The 18,428-nt window shown below is 40.8% G+C and overlaps 1 protein-coding gene across 2 annotated transcripts in view; it reads right to left on the bottom strand.

Moving 5' to 3' along the window:
- Positions 1 to 18,428, bottom strand: part of FRMD4B (FERM domain containing 4B) — a 323,042-nt gene that overhangs the window by 221,232 nt on the left and 83,382 nt on the right. For both annotated transcript variants that reach the window (XM_082691213.1, XM_082691212.1), the window contains exon 2: positions 2,758 to 2,883. The gene's annotated coding sequence lies outside the window, so the exon portion shown is untranslated. The remainder of the gene's footprint in view (positions 1 to 2,757; positions 2,884 to 18,428) is intronic.

The following is an 18,428-nucleotide window of genomic DNA, read 5'->3' as shown; positions in this document are numbered from 1 at the left end:
ACCTGTGCTCCTGAGATCGGGTACCCCGTCGCTTTCTGTCATTCTGTCATTCCCAGAATGCTTCCAAGTACATCATATACAGCAGTTGCTGGACCAGGATCCCAGAATATTACCATGAAAACACTATCCTGGGCCTTGCAGAACTTGCAGACCAGTAAGGAAGGTGGGAAAAATTACTGAAGAACTGAATAAAGAAAATAATTCTCGGGGCACCTGGGTGGCTCAGTGGGTTAAGCCTCTGCCTTCAGCTCAGGTCATGATCTCAGGGTCCTGGGATCGAGCCCCAAGTCGGGCTCTCTGCTCAGCAGGGAGCCTGCTTCCTCCTCTCTCTCTCTACCTGCCTCTCTGCCAACTTGTGATCTCTCTCTCTGTCAAATAAATAAATAAAATCTTAAAAATAAAAAAAAGAAAAGGAAAGAAAAGAAAAAAGAATTCCCATTAAGAATCAGTGCCATAGGGCGCCTGGGTGGCTCAGTGGGTTAAGCCGCTGCCTTCGGCTCAGGTCATGATCTCAGGGTCCTGGGATCGAGTCCCGCATCGGGCTCTCTGCTCAGCAGGGGGCCTGCTTCCCTCTCTCTCTCTCTCTGCCTGCCTCTCCATCTACTTGTGATCTCTGTCTGTCAAATAAATAAATAAAATCTTTAAAAAAAAAAAAATCAGTGCCATAAAGGAGACAGGCTCTGATGATGAGTGAATGAATGGTTAACTCCTGCCCTTTCTGTTGATCTGTGCATCCTCTCTGTTACCTACTTTATTTTTTTTAAAAAATTTTATTTATTCATTTGAGAGAGAGAGAGAAAGAGAGAGAGCATAAACAGAGAGGGGAGGGTCAGAGTGAGAGAAAGAAGCCAACTCCCCACTAAACAGGGAGACTGATGTGGGACCCGATCCCAGCTGGGATCAGGACCCAAGCCGAAGACAGATGCTTAATCGACTGAGCCACCCACGTGTCCCTCTCTTCTACCTACTTTAAATAGCCAAGCTCATCACCTGTCAGATGGTAAGGGCACAAAGAATTTTCAGTGTTCCTTGTTGGGAGAATATGGACAAAAAGGCTATCACAGTTACCGTTGATAAAAATGTCAGTAGGGGTGTTATATTGGGAGATGATGTCACGGGGTAGGGGTTCTCTTTCGCAGACAGGTCTGAGACAGATGGAAGGAACATACAAGGCGGTCAGGAGCAGGGAGGGAGGGCTTACAGGCTGTGCTGGGTAGTGAGCGCAAAGGCTCATGGGTAACGTGTCACGCAGATAGTGCGTGCAAAAGAGCTGGTGTGATTCAGAGGGACATGAAGAAGGAATGAGTGAGCCCAGAACGCTAAGAGGGAGAGGGGCGAGATAAGTGGCCATGGCCAGATCATACCATGCCTTACAGATTACAGCCAAGAGTCTGAGATGACCTGATTTGTAATTTAAGATCCTACATCACTTAACCTTTATATTCTCTGATTCTTCTCAAAGTACCTAAATGATTAAGAGTTTGAGAGCTTTTACCTTAACCTCATGGGTTCCCGTGATAGCGGCGTGGACAGTGCCTACGAACCCAGGGTTAGACTGTCCCCTCCGATTCCCTTACATTTTTAGGCTCCTCCACATCCTACTCCACAAAAAACCAACAATGGTTAATTTCCATCCCTGAAGGAGACTCTACTTTGCTCAATGATCAAATCAGCTACGAACTACTGAGCCCTGTTTGTGCGCTTGCCATTCTTCCAAGGGCTTTGTATCTATTAATTCATCTCATCTACTAGCTCTCTTTGGCTCAAAAAAAAAAAAAACAAAAACAAAAACAAACGAGGCGAAGGAAGATTAATCATTTTGGCCACACTCATAAAAGTGGTCCGTGGAACAGCAAGAATCTTGAGTCTGTGTCCGTGATGGCTAGGTGACAGTCCTCCCTGGCAGGCACGTGGACATTGCAATCCAACTGTTTATTTCGCTCAAGGAAGCATTTTGACTGCAAAAATGCTGTCCTGAACTGTTGTACTTGCTGCTTGTACACAACCCATACTTCTGCACGTTATACGTCAATATCCTTCAAATTACCTTTGCACATCAAATAGGGACTTCTGAGATCAGCTAATGAAGAAACATCTGAGATATCATAGAGTAGGACTGCCTACACGCCTGGCAGTTTGGTTTGCATAGCACCGCTATAATGAAATATTTCATTTCCCCTCTTATTATCTTATAAAAAGCAGTGGAAAATGGGGCAAAAAATCCCCAAAGTATTAATATTAAAGGTACAAAGCACACATTTATTACAGTAAAGCTAAGCATGAAAATCATTGCATGCATGAAAACAGTCAACCATGAGCTTGCTCAACTGCCCACTAGACTTCGCGGGTCAAGTGCTCAGCTGTGAACAAAAAGATAGTAATTTTACAACTGAGTGTATAAAATATTAGAAATACACTGGAGGAAATGTGTCGATGGCGCTGGATAATTAGTGCAGGACTTACCAGGTTTTTGTTTGTTTTGCTGTCTGAGAAGAGAACTCCTTTATAAAAAGCGAGTCTATTATTCAATTTTTGGGCATTTGGGTTTCATTTGAGAATAGGGAGCTAACTGCATGTACTAATTTTCTTCCTCATGCTAGAGCACAAATATTTTGATGTTAGATCATATCATGTATCCTATCCATCCTACCCTATCCTCATTTGACAAGTCCATGTATACTCACGCATGGACATGTGGAAACCCACTCTCTTGTTCTAAGCCATCAGATTTCAGCATTAATAGAGATGTCCGCTTACCTTACTAGTAAGTATTCTCTTGCCCTCTTTTCGCTTTCACTGTAATAATCTTCAGATTTGATTGGCTGTGCGCAGATGTCATCTTTTTCTTTCACACATTCTTTCTTCTGGATTTGTCATCAAAGCCTGTAACGCAGAAAAGAGAGGCTCCTTAATTTCCGTATGCGCACAGGAAAGAACTGGGGCTCTCAGATTGGTGATACTTCTAATTTATTTCTAATTTTCCCTTGGCAGGCTACAGTTTAATCACAGTTTTAGAAATTTACCCTAATGAGATTTAAAAGAGAGCTATCTCAAAATACAAATGAAACTGAGGCAATTCTCAACAACAAGAGAGATCTGCTACTGATTTGGCCCCCTCCATAATGCATTTCATTGACGAGAGGGTGTCGCTGTCTCTGGAGGGGAGATTCTGCAAGGCTAAACCTTATCTACAGTCAGTTGTAAAATCAGGGCTGTGAAAGTGGGAGTAATCAATAAAACCTCCCCTCCAAATCCATGTTCCAGAGTCACTGGAACCAGGATAGTGCTCCCCAATCTCATTTTTAACAGCTGTCAGTTGTGGAGAGAAGGGAATGCATGTCATGAATACTGATGAAATTTAGTGTGTGTGTTATGCCGTAAGATGTTCATTTACATGTACTTGGCATTTTCCCTATAAAAGAAAGGGCAACAGCCATTCTTCAGAAGCTTTCCTAGAGTCAGGAAGTGAGCTTCTCCTTGTCAACTATGGGCCAAACTGTTTCACACACACCAGTGTGCACAAACTGGACCACAGGGCGGAAGCGGCAGGGGTGACATTCCCTGGTTTGCCATGTGGGTAAGTAAAATTCAACTGTGGGACCAGCCTCGCGGCACCTCCCTGCTCCACCTGCTCCTCAGCTCTGCCTGGGCAAGGACATAGGGGTGACGTGGAAGATGGCGACAGGACGCAGAAAGAACTCAGTAGGATTTGTTCTTCAGCGCCTTGGCCCCCGTCTCCTTACGGACGGTGAGACAAGCCAAGAAACAGACTCTTAACTATAGAAAACAAATTGAGAGTTGCCAGAGGAGAGTTGGTTGGGGGTTGGGGGGAAATAGGATCCCAGCATCCTGGGATCAAGTCCCACATCGGGCTCCTTGCTCAGCAGGGAGCCGGCTTCTCCCCTGCCTCTGCCTGCCATTCTGTCTGCCTGTGCTCGCTCACTCTCCCTCTCTCTCTCTGACAAATAAATAAAATCTTAAAAAAAAATGCTAACCAAATTAAATTGAAATAGTGGGATTGCAGGTTGATAGAGTGTAGCCATGGGACTAGGGTGATGGTTTGGGTAGTACCCAATCAGGAAGAAGACCTCTCACGTCTCCTAGGACCCATGGCTTCCAGGTAAAAGACTGGGTTTAGAATATACTAGAGGTATAGTGTAGTTCCAGACTCCACTTTACAGATAAGATAAAGGCAGCTCGGAGAGAGAGAAGGTGACTTGCAGAAGGATATAGGGGGAATCGGCATTACGATGACTCAGTTCATTTTCTGCATTATCAAAACATCTCTCTCCAACTTTCATGTGTCCACCAGGTAACACAAGTTCCTTGAGGGGTCATTAAGTCTTATAAATAATGATAAAACAGGCAACATCTGGCATCAGGTATAAGGAAACTCATTAAGTCCCTTACTTCTTTAGTGTTAACAAAGACTGCACAGTTGATGGCAGCTCAGATCACAAGGGCAGAAAAGACAGGGGTGCCTGAGTGGCTCAGTTAAGTGGCTGACTCATGACTTCGGCTCAGGTCATGATCTTAGGATCATGAGATTAAGCCCGGCACTAGGCTCTACACTCAGCGGGGAGTCGGCTGGAAGATTCTCTCCCTCTTCCCCTCTCCCCACTTGGGCTTGTTCTCTTTCCAAAATAAATCAATAAGTCTTAAAACAACAACAACAATAAGGACAGAAAAGAGAGAAGCAGATTATTTCCCGATTGCCTGGAAAGGCAACTAATCATTGCGTGCCCACCATAAGGCATATAGTGTCGGGGGCACATCACTCACATTGCAGCCGGCACTCTAGGAATCTGAAAATCATACAGGTTTTATTATATTATGAAAATGAGGAAACAGAGTTGGGGAAATATGATACCTTGTCTGAGGTAATACACAGCTAGTGAGTTCTTCATCGATTTTGTTTTTTCTTTTTAAAATTTTAATTCTTGCATGCTTCGTAAATGGTGTAATATTAGTTTTGGGAGTACGATATCATGATCCTGTCCTTCCATACATCACGGGGTGCTCATCGCAAGTGCACGCCTTCATCTCCAACTCCTATTTCCCCCCAACCCCCAACCAACTCTCCTCTGGCAACTCTCAATTTGTTTTCTATAGTTAAGAGTCTGTTTCTTGGCTTGTCTCACTTTTTTCCCCTTTCCTCGTTTGTTTCTTAAATTTCAGATGTGAGTGAAATCATATGGTATTTCTTTCTCTGATTGACTTATTTCACTTGGCATAATACTCTCTGGCTCCCTATGTGTCCTTCCTAAGGAGAAATAAGTTAAAAGCACTATGGGAATATATTCCACAAAACTGGTAGCATTTATAAGGATATGTCTTTAAGATCTTTGAATATACCAAATATGCAAATGCAATTAGAGCATATCCTGTAACTTCCCCATAAAACTCAGTGAAGGATACTTGTGATATTAAGTACCTGAGGGTGAGCAAAGTCGTTCAAGGTCTCAGCAGGTTAGGGCAGATGACATATGATTACTTCTGTACCAGTCTGCTTAGGCTGTCACAATAAATGCCACATGCTGGGTGGCTTGAACAGCCTTCACGGTTCTGGAGGCTGGAAGCCCAAGGTCAAGGTGGCAGCAAGGGTGGTTTCTCCTTTGCAGGTGGCTGCCCTCTAGCTGCCTCTTCCCACATCTTTTCTCTGTGTGCCTACATCCCTGGTGTCTCTTACTGTGTCCAAATATCCTCTTCTTATAAGGACAACAGTCAGACTGGATTAGGGCTACCCTAACAGCCTTAAAGCCTCATTTTATTTTTCTTCAAATTCACAAATAATTAATAAACAGTGTTGCATGAGTTTCATGTGCACAATAATGTGATTCAACAATTCTGTACATAACTCAGTGCTCATCACAATAAGGATCCTCTTAAACCCCTTCACCTCTGTCACCCATCCCCCACCCAACTGCCCTCTGGAAACCGTCTGTTTGTTCTCTATAATTTAGAATTGGTATTTTGTTGTTGTTGTTGTTGGTTTCTCTCTCTCTCTCTTTTTTCATTTGTTTTGTTACTTAAATTCCACAGATGAGTCATGCCTGGGTGGCTCAGCCTGTTAAGTGTCTGCCTTCAGCTCAGGTCATGATCCCAGAGTCCTGGGATCAAGTCCCACATTGGGCTCCCTGCTCAGCAGGGAGCCTGCTTCTCTCTCTGCCTCTGCCTGCCACTCTGCCTGCTTGTGTGCTCTCCTCTCTCTGACAAGTAAATAAATAAAATCTTTTTTAAAAAATTCCACAGATGAAATTACATGGTACTTGTCTCTCTCTCATTGACTTATTTCACTTAGCATTATAACCTCATTGATCTATCCCTGTTGTTGCACATGGCAAGATGTCATTCTTTTTTTATGGCCGAGTAATATTCTATTACATATATATATACCACATCTTCTTCATCCATTCATCTATTGATGCACACTGGAGCTGTTTCCAAATCTTCGTTATTATACATAAACTTGTAATAACCCTAAGGGTGCATGTATCTCTTTAAATTAATGTTTTTTGTTTCTTTAGATATATGCTCACTAGTGGAATTACTGGATCATGTGATAATTCAATTTTTAAATTTTTTGTGGGACATTAATACTGTTTTCCACAGTGGCTGCACCAGTTTGCATTCCCACCAGCAGAGCACAAGGGTTCCTTTTTCTGCACAGCCTTGCAAACATTTGTCATTTCTCATGTTACTGATTTTAGCCATTCTGACAGGTGTAAGGTGATATCTCATTGTGGTTTTGCTTTGCCTTTTTTTTTATTTTACATGAAGAAAACTTTAAAATTTTATTGACATAAAAGACCTGATTAAATGAAGTAATATATTCTATAGTCATCAATATGAAGATATTGTAAACATGGCAGTCCTTCCCAAATTGTTTTAAAAATTTATCCTAATTCCAATAAAAATTCCAGTTGAATTTCTTTAGGCAAAAGTAGGAAATGGCTCAGAACTTCAGAGTTAGAACATAGCTTTGATTTGCAATTTCCTGATGATTAGTGATGTTGAGTATCTTCTCAAGTGTTTGTTGGCCATCTGTATGTTATCTTTGGAAAAATGTTTCTGCATAGTCTTTTGCCCATTTTAAAATTGGATTATTTGGTTTTTGGGTGTTGAGTTGTATAAATTCTTTATATAGTTTGGATATTAACTCCTTATTGGATATGTCATTTGCAAACATCTCCCATTCAGGAGGTTGTCTTTTTGTTTTGTTGCTGGTTTCCATCACTGTGCAAAAGCTTTTAATATGGGGTACTCCCAATAGTTTAATTTGCTTTTGTTTCCCTTGCCAAAGGAGACATCTAGAAAGAATGCTTCTATGGCTGCTGTCAAAGAGATTACTGCCTATGTTTTCTTCTAAGAATTTCATGGTTTCAGGTCTCACATTTAGTCTTTATTCCATTTTATTGTTGTGTCTGGTGTACAAAAATGGTCCAGTTTCCTTCTTTTGCATGTAGCTGTCCAATTTTCCCAGCACCATTTGTTGGACAGATGGTCTTTTTCCTACTGAAAAGATTGTTGCCTCTTTGTCAGAGATTAATTGACCATATAATCATAGGTTTATTTCTGGGCCCTCTAGTCTGTTCCAATGATCTATGTATCTACTTTTGTGCCCTACTATACTGTTTTGATTATTACAGCTTTGTAGTATATCTTGACATATGGGATTGTGATACCTCCTGTTTTGTTGTTCTTCTTCAAGAGTGCTCTAGAAGCCTCATTTTAACTTAATCACCTCTTCGAAGGTTTTATCTCCAAATATAGTGACATTCTGAAATATTAGGGGTCAGAGCTTCAGTCTATGAATGGAAGAACACAATTAGCTCAGACCACCCCCTAAGTAACTGCTTCTGGTGTCACACCAATGCAAACCCAGGTACTAGAAAAGGGACAAAGCTGCTACATTCCATCAACTTTCAGTGTCACTTCAAAGATTTAAAACCCTCTAAAATTTGAATTCCGGAATCTCAGGGTCTACTACAGGTTTTACATTTAAAAAAACAAAGGAGGGAAAGGTCATGATGCAACAAACTTCAGTCACAATGGTCTAAATGGGGGTCAGAAAACTATTGCCTGTGAGTTAAATCCAGACCACTGCCTATTTCTGCAAGTAAGTGTTCTTTTTGGGGGGGGGCACACAGCCACATCTAGTCATTTAAAGACTGTCTATGGTTACTTTTCAGGTTGAAGAGCTGTGCCAGAGACACAAGACCAAAAGTATTTACTATCTGGCCTTTCACAGAGATAGCTTGCCAACTCCTGCTTTAAACTACGTTGGTTGGGTCTCTTTACTGTAGGACTTTTCAGGGTCTGGAAAATATATATTTCAAACTTCAAGGGGGAGGACATACAGTAAAATTGCATCTTGCATGGGAAATGATTTCTAAAGTTAACTCAAAGTGAAAAGGGTGTATGGTCATAATTAACACTGGGGATCCCTTAAGGGAAGTCCCACATCAGAGTCTATCTTTGCACATCATCATCAATATGGCCAATTTTTCCTCCAAAGTTGCAACAGATAAAATTGTTTTTGAGCACCACATGAAAGAGTTGGCATTTTTTAATGGACCACTTGTATACAAAATTGCCTAGCTTTAAATACCAGAATCCCTGTAAGAATGGTAAGAAATTTGAAAGAACTAATATCTACCAAGGAATGGGGAGTCAGGATACCAACTCACACTTACATTTTGAATTTGCCAATAGGTACTTGACCTGACTTTGCTGGAAGGTTGTTGAGTTGGGTTTGTTGTTGTTGTTTGCATTGTTTCTCAATTTAACCTCTCCTATCCCATATCCCTTGAGCCCCCAATGCCAGAAGCTTGTAACAAGACCTGTGTTCCATGGAACGCAGTTAGAGAAATGCAGAAATACTCAAACCATGGGTATCATGGATCAACCGATTGGACAGAGGACATGTATGATGCTTTTGTAACACTAATTGTAAGAGAAGTATAGGACAAAACCACAATAAGACACAACTTCATATCCATTAGATGGGCTATTTTCAAGCTGAAAATTAATAAGTGTTGGTGAAAATGTAGAAAAGTTGGAATCCTTACACGTTACAGAGGGGAATGTCAAATGGTGCTGCCATTGTGGGCAGTTCTGGCTAGGAAGTTTAAAAACTTAAAAATTAAACATAGAATTACCATAAGATCCAGGAATTCCACATCTGGGTATATACCCCACGGAATTGAAAGCAGGGACTCAAATAGACAGTTGTACTCCTGTTTGTAGCTGCATTATATGTTTTATTGTTCACAGTAGCCCAAAGACAGAACTAACCCAAGTGTCCACTGACAGATAAGTGGATAAACAAAATCTAGTGTATATATGCAATGGCACAGTATTCGTTTTTAAAAAGAATGGAATCCTGATGGATTGTGGATACATCTCAAAAACACTATATAGGTTGAATAAGCCAGATGAAAAAGGACAAATATTGTATGATGCTGCTGGTCTGGGGTGCCTAGAGTAGTCAAATTCATAGAGACAGAGAGGAGAAGAGAGGTTATCAGAGGACAAGGGGACTGAAGAATGTAAGTCACTATTTAATGGGCACAGAGTTTCAATCTGGAATGATGGCAAAGTTCTGGAGATGGATGGTGATAATGGTTGCAAAACACTGTGAATATAATTAATGCTGCTGAATGGCACATTTGAAAATAGTTAGAATGGGGGGCACCTGGGTAGCTCAGTCAGTTGGGTTTCTGACTCTTGGTTTTGGCTCAAGTCATTATCTTGGGGCTGTGAGATCCAGCCCTGTGTTGGGCTCTGCACTCAGAGTGGAGTCTGCTTGAGATTCTCTCTCCTCTCCCTCTGCCCCTCCCTAGGCTCGCATGAGCTCGCTCTTAAATAAAATAAATAAAACCTTAAAAAATAAAAATAAGATGAAAATAGCTAGAATGGTAATTTTTACTTTATGTATATTTTTACAATAAGAAAACACCCGGGAAAAAAATTAAGAAAAGTGTAGGAGCATAACTGCAGGGATGGGGTTGGAGAGTGCCTGAATTGTTGATACAGAATGTCCCATTCTGCTACAAAAATATGAGGCGTTGACAAATCCTTGACTTGCTTAGGTGATAATATCCTAGCTTAGAAGACAAAGGAAGCAACAAGAGGAAGTGTTATTCCAGGAAGAACTTTTGGGCAATGGAGAAATGAGGCAGAAAAGTGGTCACATCCCCTTGGAGTTCAAAGTGGTATTGGCAGGACGCCAGGGTCCTCCCGCAGCTCCTCCAGCGACGGAATCCACGTCCAGCACAGCCTCACTGCCCCGCCTCCATGCACAACCCCCTGCTCACCTTTCCATTCGCCCTATCTACTGCCCACCCAGCAGCCTAAGTGAGGGCGAAAACACAGCACTATGCAAAGGAAAATGCGGCAAACTCCTGTCCATGTGCCCATCACCCAAAATGAACTCATGTTGTTCTTCACATCCATTTACTCTTTCAAGAAAGAGAACCACACAGAATTTAAACCGCCCAGCTCACACATGCGCATGCCTGTGTGTGTTTGTGTGTCATGTCTACCCAAAACAATACATCCTACAATCTTGTGGGTGTTACACTTTTTATAAAGTGTATCATACTGCATATGACACTGTAGTCAACACTGCTTTTGAGCTATTTTCACTTTGCTGCATGCAGATCTAGGTCATGAATTCTTGTATAGCGCTCTATCACACAACCATATCATAGTTTCGTTTTCCTTTCCTGGACTGATGTCTATTTGGACGGTGTCCAGTTTTTGGTCCTCACAAAGGATGCTCCAGTGCACACCCTCCATGGGCCTCCTTCAGGGCCCAAATCTCTCCATTCAGTGGCAGAGGCTGTCCCAGCACATTCATACTGTGGCAGCCCTGTGTACCTGCAGGGCATTCTCCTGCTAAGTCCAACTCTCTTGGGAGGTGTTTGGAAGTGGGGAGCATTCTTTTGTGAGCTGGGGGTGGAGTAGAGCTGCGATGTTGAATTTTCTAAGGTACATGAAAGTCCTGAGTGACAAAGACTTGTCCCTCGCACAATACCAAGAGCCCCTCCTTGGAGAAACACTGTTGATTGCTTACGGTCTGCAATAGAATCTGTTGTAGAATATGTGAAATTTCAAGTCTAACTAGAGAATGACAACTTACTCTCCCAAGTGCCTGTTTATCTCAATTCCTTGCCAAGTTTGACTTAACTCAACCTTTTGAATTTCTGCTACTCCAATAGGCATAAAATGATACCCTGGGATTTTACACTTGCATTTCTTGCTTTGATCAGGGATGTGGAAAGCCTTTTTGCAATTTTATTGCTCACTGATGTCTCCCCCTCAGGAAAGTGCCTGTTAGTAAGTGGCCCGTTTTTCTACTAGATAGTTTGAGTTTTCCTTATCAGCTAATAGGAATTTGTTAGAGATTCTAGAAATGTAGCCTTTGTTGGTTATATCAGGTTGCAAATATCTTCTATTGGCTTGTCACTTGCCTTTTCATTTTATGATGTTATTTTGTGCAGAAGTTATACATCTGGATCTAGGGGAAATCCATCAAGCTCATTATTCTTGAGTGTGATTTTTTTCTCTAGCTTATAAAATCCACTCTATCCCAAGGGTATAAAGATATCTTATTTTTTCCCTCCCTAAAGGTTTTGAATTTTTACATTCTATATTTAGGTTTTCAATTTATCTCAGTTTATTTTTGTACAAAGTGTAAATTAGGAAGCTTCTGATATTCTGATCGTTTGATACTCATTTACCTCTGGTAGTCTATGCTTTCCATTCTGAATTTCAGCACCTCCTATGTCATTCAGAAGGGTCCATGTATATGCAGTCCATCACTGGGCTCTCTATTCTGTCCCACTGATCTATTTCTTAATCCCCTCTCCCTAATAATACAGTGCTTTAATTACTATGGCTTCATAGCCAATGAGGTTTATCCGAGACGCGATGATTGCTAATTGAAATTTTGATAATTAGGGGAAGTCCTCATTCCTTTTTCTTCTTTTGCAAACCTCCCTTATTAAATTCTTGCATTTGTACATTTCCATTCAGTTTTAGAATGCTGTTGGGATTTTGTTTAGAACAGCAGTGAATTTAGAAATCCTTTTTTGATAAAAACCACCATTTTATAATAGCGATCTTCCCTTTCCATGTAGATGATAGATCTGACCATTTCTTTAGTTCTTCTTTTGTGGTTTCCAATGGCCTTCTTTTCCTGAAGGAGTTGCATATCTTTTAAAAACTTGATTCTAAGTTTCTATGTAATTTTGAGTGCTGAAGTGATTTTTTTCTAAGAACCCAAATCTGAAGACCTCAACATCCCTCCCTGAATGTAGGTCTCCCGAGGCTTTCTATTACACTTAAAATAGAGTCCACACTGCTCCCTGTGGCATGATTATAGTATGTGGCTTGGCCCTGTCTTCTTCTGGAACTTTATCTTGAATCTCCTGTTAGTCATTAAGCTTTAGCCATGCCTGTTTTCTTTATACACCCAAAACATATCAAGCCAACTGCCCCTCAGGACCGTGTCCTTGCAGTTTCCTTTCTGTGCAAATTCTTCCCCAGATATGTACTTGACTGGTTTCTTCTTTCTACTATGGTCTCGGGTCAGATGCCATCTCTCACACTGTTCCTTCTTGCCAGAGACTGGCCCTTCAACCATGCATACTTGGCATAGTGCCCTCATTTCTTCACAGCACGTGCCACCATTTGAAATGAACTTGTTAAACTCTATTGACGGTTCCCCATAATAGACCATAAGCTCTGCACAAACAGGGATGCTGCTGTCTTGTTCTCTCCGGGGTCCTCAGCATCTCCAGCCGTGCCCGGCACACATAAGGTGTTCAATGAACAAATGCTGAATAAGCGAGTAAGTGAATAAATGAACTAACCTGGATCTCACCTCATCCCCTGCTTGATCCTTCTATGTCCTCTTCTATCAACACAGAGGGGTCCCTTTCTCCCACTGGCCATACACATCACTCAAGCAAAGAAATAATACTCTGTAGGCATTTCTAGTCTCTCAAAAAAATAGCATGACTGCAGGAATACTTATAAAAAGGAATTCCAAAGGATTTGTGTTCTGCAAATCCAGGTTTCTGAGTTATATAGAACAGTGGAGATTCTATTCTCTCATTCACCCTGTTTCCACTCCCAGAAAAACCCTTTGACAATTTCTTTGTGCCGAGTCCCCGACTTTTCCCCATTTACTCAGTATCTCTCGCTCTCTACCTACCTATCTCCATCATCAATTTATCACAGATTAGAGAATTTGAATGATTCAATATGGGAAGTTTTACTTTATTTTTTTGACAAACTATTATTTTTCAATGGATGGGTGAGTTTGTTAAGAAAGCTATACTGATTGGGAGGGAGACAAACCATAAGTGACTCTTAATCTCACAAAACAAACTGAGGGTTGCTGGGGGGAGGGGGGTTGGGAGAAGGGGGGTGGGGTTATGGACATTGGGAAGGATATGTGCTTTGGTGAATGCTGTTAAGTGTGTAAACCTTGCGATTCACAGACCTGTACCCCTGGGGATAAAAATATATATTTATAAAAAATAAAAAATTAAAAAAAAAAAGAAAGCTATACTGAACTGATGACTCATTGAACATCATATCAAATACCAATGATGTACTATATCTTGGCTAGCTGAATTTAAATACATGTTAAAAAGTTAAAAATAGAACTGCCAGCTTTGTGCAGTGGCAGTATCATAGCCAATGAGGTTTATCCGAGGCGCGATGATTGCTAATTGAAAAATAGAACCACTTTATGATCTAGCAATTGCACTACTAGGTATTTGCCCAAAGGATACAAAAATACAGATTCAGTGCACCTCCGTGTCTATAGCAGCATTACCAACAACAGCCAAACTGTGAAGAGAGCTCCAATGTCCATGGATGAATGAATAATAAAGAAGACGTGGTTTATATATATAATGGAATGTTATTCAGCCATGGAAAAGAACGAAATCTTGCCATTTGCAGTAACATGGACAGAGCTAGAGTGTATTACACTAAGTGAAATAAGTCAGAGAAAGACAAATACCATACGATCTCACTCGTATGTAAAATTTAAGGAAGAAAATAGATGAACATGTGGGAAAGGGGAAAAGGAAAAAAGAAGAGAGGGAAAAAGCCATAAGACACTCTTAATGATAGAGAGCAAACGAACGGTTGATGGAGGGAGGTGGGTGGGGGATGGGCTAGACAGGTGATGGGTATCAATGGGGGAATTGTTATGATGAGCAGTGGGTGTTGTATGTAAGGGACGAATCACTGAATTCTATTGCAAAAACTAATATTGCACTGTATGTTCACTGAAGTTTAAATGAAAAAAAAAAAAAAAAAGAGCAGATTCCTGCTTCCAGCTCTAGAGTTAATTTCACAAACCTGGGGTGAGTCCCAGAAATCTTCATTTCCAACAATCTTCAATGACTCTAATGCAGGCGGCCCAGAAACCACTCTGAGAAATGCTCATGGAGGTCAAGGCAATGTAACACTGACCTTATTTAAGACCATGTCTCCTCCTGAACACCAGGGGGCAGAGGGAACCACAGGGACACCTAGTGTTAAGCCTTCACATTCCCTTCGCTCAAAAACAGGCTGTTGAGCAGGTTCTGTGTCTCTACCAGGTCCCCAAGAATCTAAATGCTTATGAAGTCACATAAACCATCATGTTAACAGCTCAGAACTGGCAGTGAGGAAGCGAGAGCTCTGTTTCTTCACGTGCAAAACGAGAAGTTGGATCCGATCATTCAACAAGCCCTTTCGCACCCTAGCATTTTATGGGCAACTTCAACATCTCATGGATTTCTTTATGACTGGGCTATGGCTGATTTTCAACCCCTCTCCCCTGTACTTTCCAAACTGTCTAGGACTGGCTTATATTATTTTTATAAAGCAAAAGAATCCTAAACATTTTAAAAGATTTTTCTCATTGTTACTCCAGCAGGACTTTCACAGGCTGAGGTCCTTCTGTTTCAGTGCTCATGTTCACTACTCTCCATGAATACAAAAAAAAAAAAAAGACAAAAATCTCAATATAACGAGGTCAGGGCAATTTAATGGCATCCTTGCTTGTTTGAAACAAATTCAAAATTTGCTTATATAGGGCAAAATCGAATCTGTGACTCTATTCAACATGATAAACGTGGGAACTAAGCAGCCCAAAGATTCAGTCTTAGCCAAAATCTCATACCACATGGAGAAATGACCAATACTTAAATATTTAATATTACCCTGTAATTTTTTTTTAACACTTCAAAGTTCAAAATTTCTGACAAAGTATCCCCAAGCCACAATTAACAAAAAGAGGCAAGCTTCCAAAAAGTCTTCCGGAGCATAAGTATATCCCTCAAAGCATGTCTCCTGCATGAGAGTGTTGGGAACAGTGACATGCCAGTAAACGACAGCAGCCAGAGAGAGTTTCACTATTGCCCTGAACTGATGTCTGCTCAAAATAACTTTAGGGGGAAAAAATGTGATTAGAAAATCATGGCATTTCCAGCACCCACGTATTAGCATGTCTGGACAATCACAGAAGAGAGGTGACAGGGTCTTTACAACTGGAGTTCCCTTCACAGGAGATTTACAAATACTTAACTGCCATTCCAACCTTCAGAGTAATTTGGTCATGGTCCTACTGGCGGTAGGTGGTCTACTAAGAAACACTTTCATCAGCTCATGGTTGCTCAGGACATAAAACGATGTATTCTTCCCATCCCCCGCCCCCACTTCCATTTCTCAGACCCTGGCAGCACTACCTCTAGGACACGCCACTCTATTTGTTCACATCTCTTTATTTCAAATGCTACCAGTCTACTCAAAGCTGTGATCAACTTTCCCACAGCCTATTTCAACAGCCATCTTACTAATTTCCTCACTTGACCAGAGACAATCTTTTCTTCACAGAGGGGCCATATTTACATATCAGATCATTTCCTTCTCTTGTTTTAAACTCTCCAATGTCTTTTCATTTTCAGGGAATAAAACTTCAACTCTACCCCCTCTTCTCTTCTGAAGCCTCATTTCAGGATGGTCTTCCTTCCACTCTTGCTACTTCCCACACTGGCTTCCTTTTCCTTCCTTACTTTGCTAAGCCCATTGTCACTTGCTGTCTCCACTGCTCAGATCACTGCTTCTCTAGACTGTCACATAGCTGGTTCCATCTCATCATCCTAACTCAACATCCATGATCTTCCCTGACCACTATATCCTAAATAGTACCAACCCGCATTTGTGTTATTCTCTCCTGCCCCCCGTGTATTTCCCGTCTGATTCTGAAATTACATTGTTTGCTTGATTGCTACCTACCCCTCTACTAGAATGTAAGCTCCCTATGGAGAAAGACCTTGCTTGTCCTATTCACTGACGAATCTCCAGAGCCCAACACAATGCACATAATACTTTTTGTCAAATGAATGCACGTGTTGTTTTAGATTAAATCGGGACCCAACTTTTTAGTGCTCCCTGTCCATTCAGAATCAAAACTCAATTTCTCGCCCAGCACACAAGTTGTTAATTTGCAGAAGAGACATATGCCTCTCTGTGAATATTTGCATTGTTACCCCACAACTAGGCTAGATTCTCTGACATCGAGCTCACTGCTCTGAAAGCAGAGTTCTTTGGAGAAGTCAAACAAAATTCAAACCTCGTTGACAAGCTCAGGTGACTTGTACGGTGTGTCTTGACTTGGAGGAACGACTGTGTAGGCTGTCACTGCTGGAAGTGAAGGGCTTACAGTCTGAGTGGGTTGATCAGTATATCACATGGACTGAGGCAGGTAGATATTTTTAAAACACTATGGAAATTTGCTAGGATATTCTGTACCCTTAGGCAGGCGTTCAAAGGGGGAGAGTTCATTTTGGGTCCAGATAAAGGCTCAACTAATTTTAAATGTGCCCAAATCAAGGTAATGTCATTCCGACTTGCAGAGTGAACCCTATAATGGTAGTGACAGTCAATTTTCTGCACAGTATCATGGTTTATAAATCATTTTTACAGATTCACCCTCTCTTTTGTTTCTTAAGGCAGTTCCGAAGGTAGGCCAAAGGTAGTTATTATACCTACTTTATATTCTGTATACGAGACTCACAATCTAACAATAAGTAAATATTGAACCTCGATTTGGAATCTGGATCTTAAAAGATCAGTTTCTAGAGGTACTAATGAACCAACAACAGATATTGCAAAAGGCATTTAAAAAATCAACTTTGTTGAGGTGTAATTTACCTACAATAAACTACTCCCAATTCAAGTGTTCAGTTCATCAGATAATACATACACACTTTGAAACCCATCACCACAATCCAGATATAGAACATTTCTATCCCCTTCATGTTCCTATGTACTATATTCTCCCTCTTACTTCCTCTCTCTGCCCCAGGCAGCCACCACTCTGTTTTCTGTCACTATGCATTAGTGCGCTTTTTCTAGAATTTCACAGGAATGGAATCATATAGTCCGAACTTCTTTGTGTATCTGACTCCTTCTGGCTCAGCCTAATATCTTTGAGATACACCCATGTTGTTGTACCTATTAGTAGTTTGTTCTTTTAAAAATTGTTTTATTTCAAAGTATTCTATTTTATGACTATATCCCCAAATGGTTTAGCCATTCATATCCTGGTAGATATGTGGACTGTTTCTTGTTCAGAGTTATCATAAATGCAGCGGTATGAACACTCCAGTAAAAATCTTTGTAGGGATTTGTATGTTTGTTCAGTTCTTTCCTATAAATACCTTGGAGGAGAATGGCTAGATCTTATAAGAGAGGTATTTTAAATTTTACGAAAACTGAAAGCCGTGTTCTAAAATGGTTTTTTTTACCACTTTGTATTCCCACCAGCAATGTATGAGAATTCCAGCCACTCCACATTCTTATCTGCACTTGGTATTGTCGGGCTTTTAATTTTAGCCATTTTAGTAGGTATTTGCTGGTATCTCATTGTGGTTTGAATTTGCATTTCCTTGATGCTAACAACATTGAGTGCCCTCTTACATGCTTATTGCCCATTTGTATAACTTATGCAAAGTACAATTTTAGAGACATGAAACAGAAATAATTTTATCTCCTCTGTGCAAGACTTTGCTTTGTTTGAGAAGCAATTTTGAATAATGTGACCCCAAAAAAGGATATAGAAAATATGCAGACTATAAAGATAAAATATATTGAGGCTATGCTAAAAACAATGAAAACAATAACACGGTCCACATTTTATTCACACATTGTATTCTGTACTATGTGTTCCTCTAATGCTCTAAGAAACCAGGGGGCCTGAATTTGCAGAAAGGGGCTGAGACTGAATTAATTTGATCTCAGCAAAGGAGGAAAAGGCTTGGCTTTCTTCACTTCCAATTATTTCTCTCTTCCCTAGACTTCATTTTATGGACCATAGGCTCAATTATTCACAGTATCTTTTTATATCTAGC

This window comes from Mustela nivalis, assembly GCF_964662115.1.
Source record: "Mustela nivalis genome assembly, chromosome: 1".
Taxonomy (NCBI): domain Eukaryota; kingdom Metazoa; phylum Chordata; class Mammalia; order Carnivora; family Mustelidae; genus Mustela; species Mustela nivalis.
The sequence above is the reverse complement of the archived record's forward strand: the minus strand, read 5'-3'. Positions and strand labels throughout refer to the sequence as shown.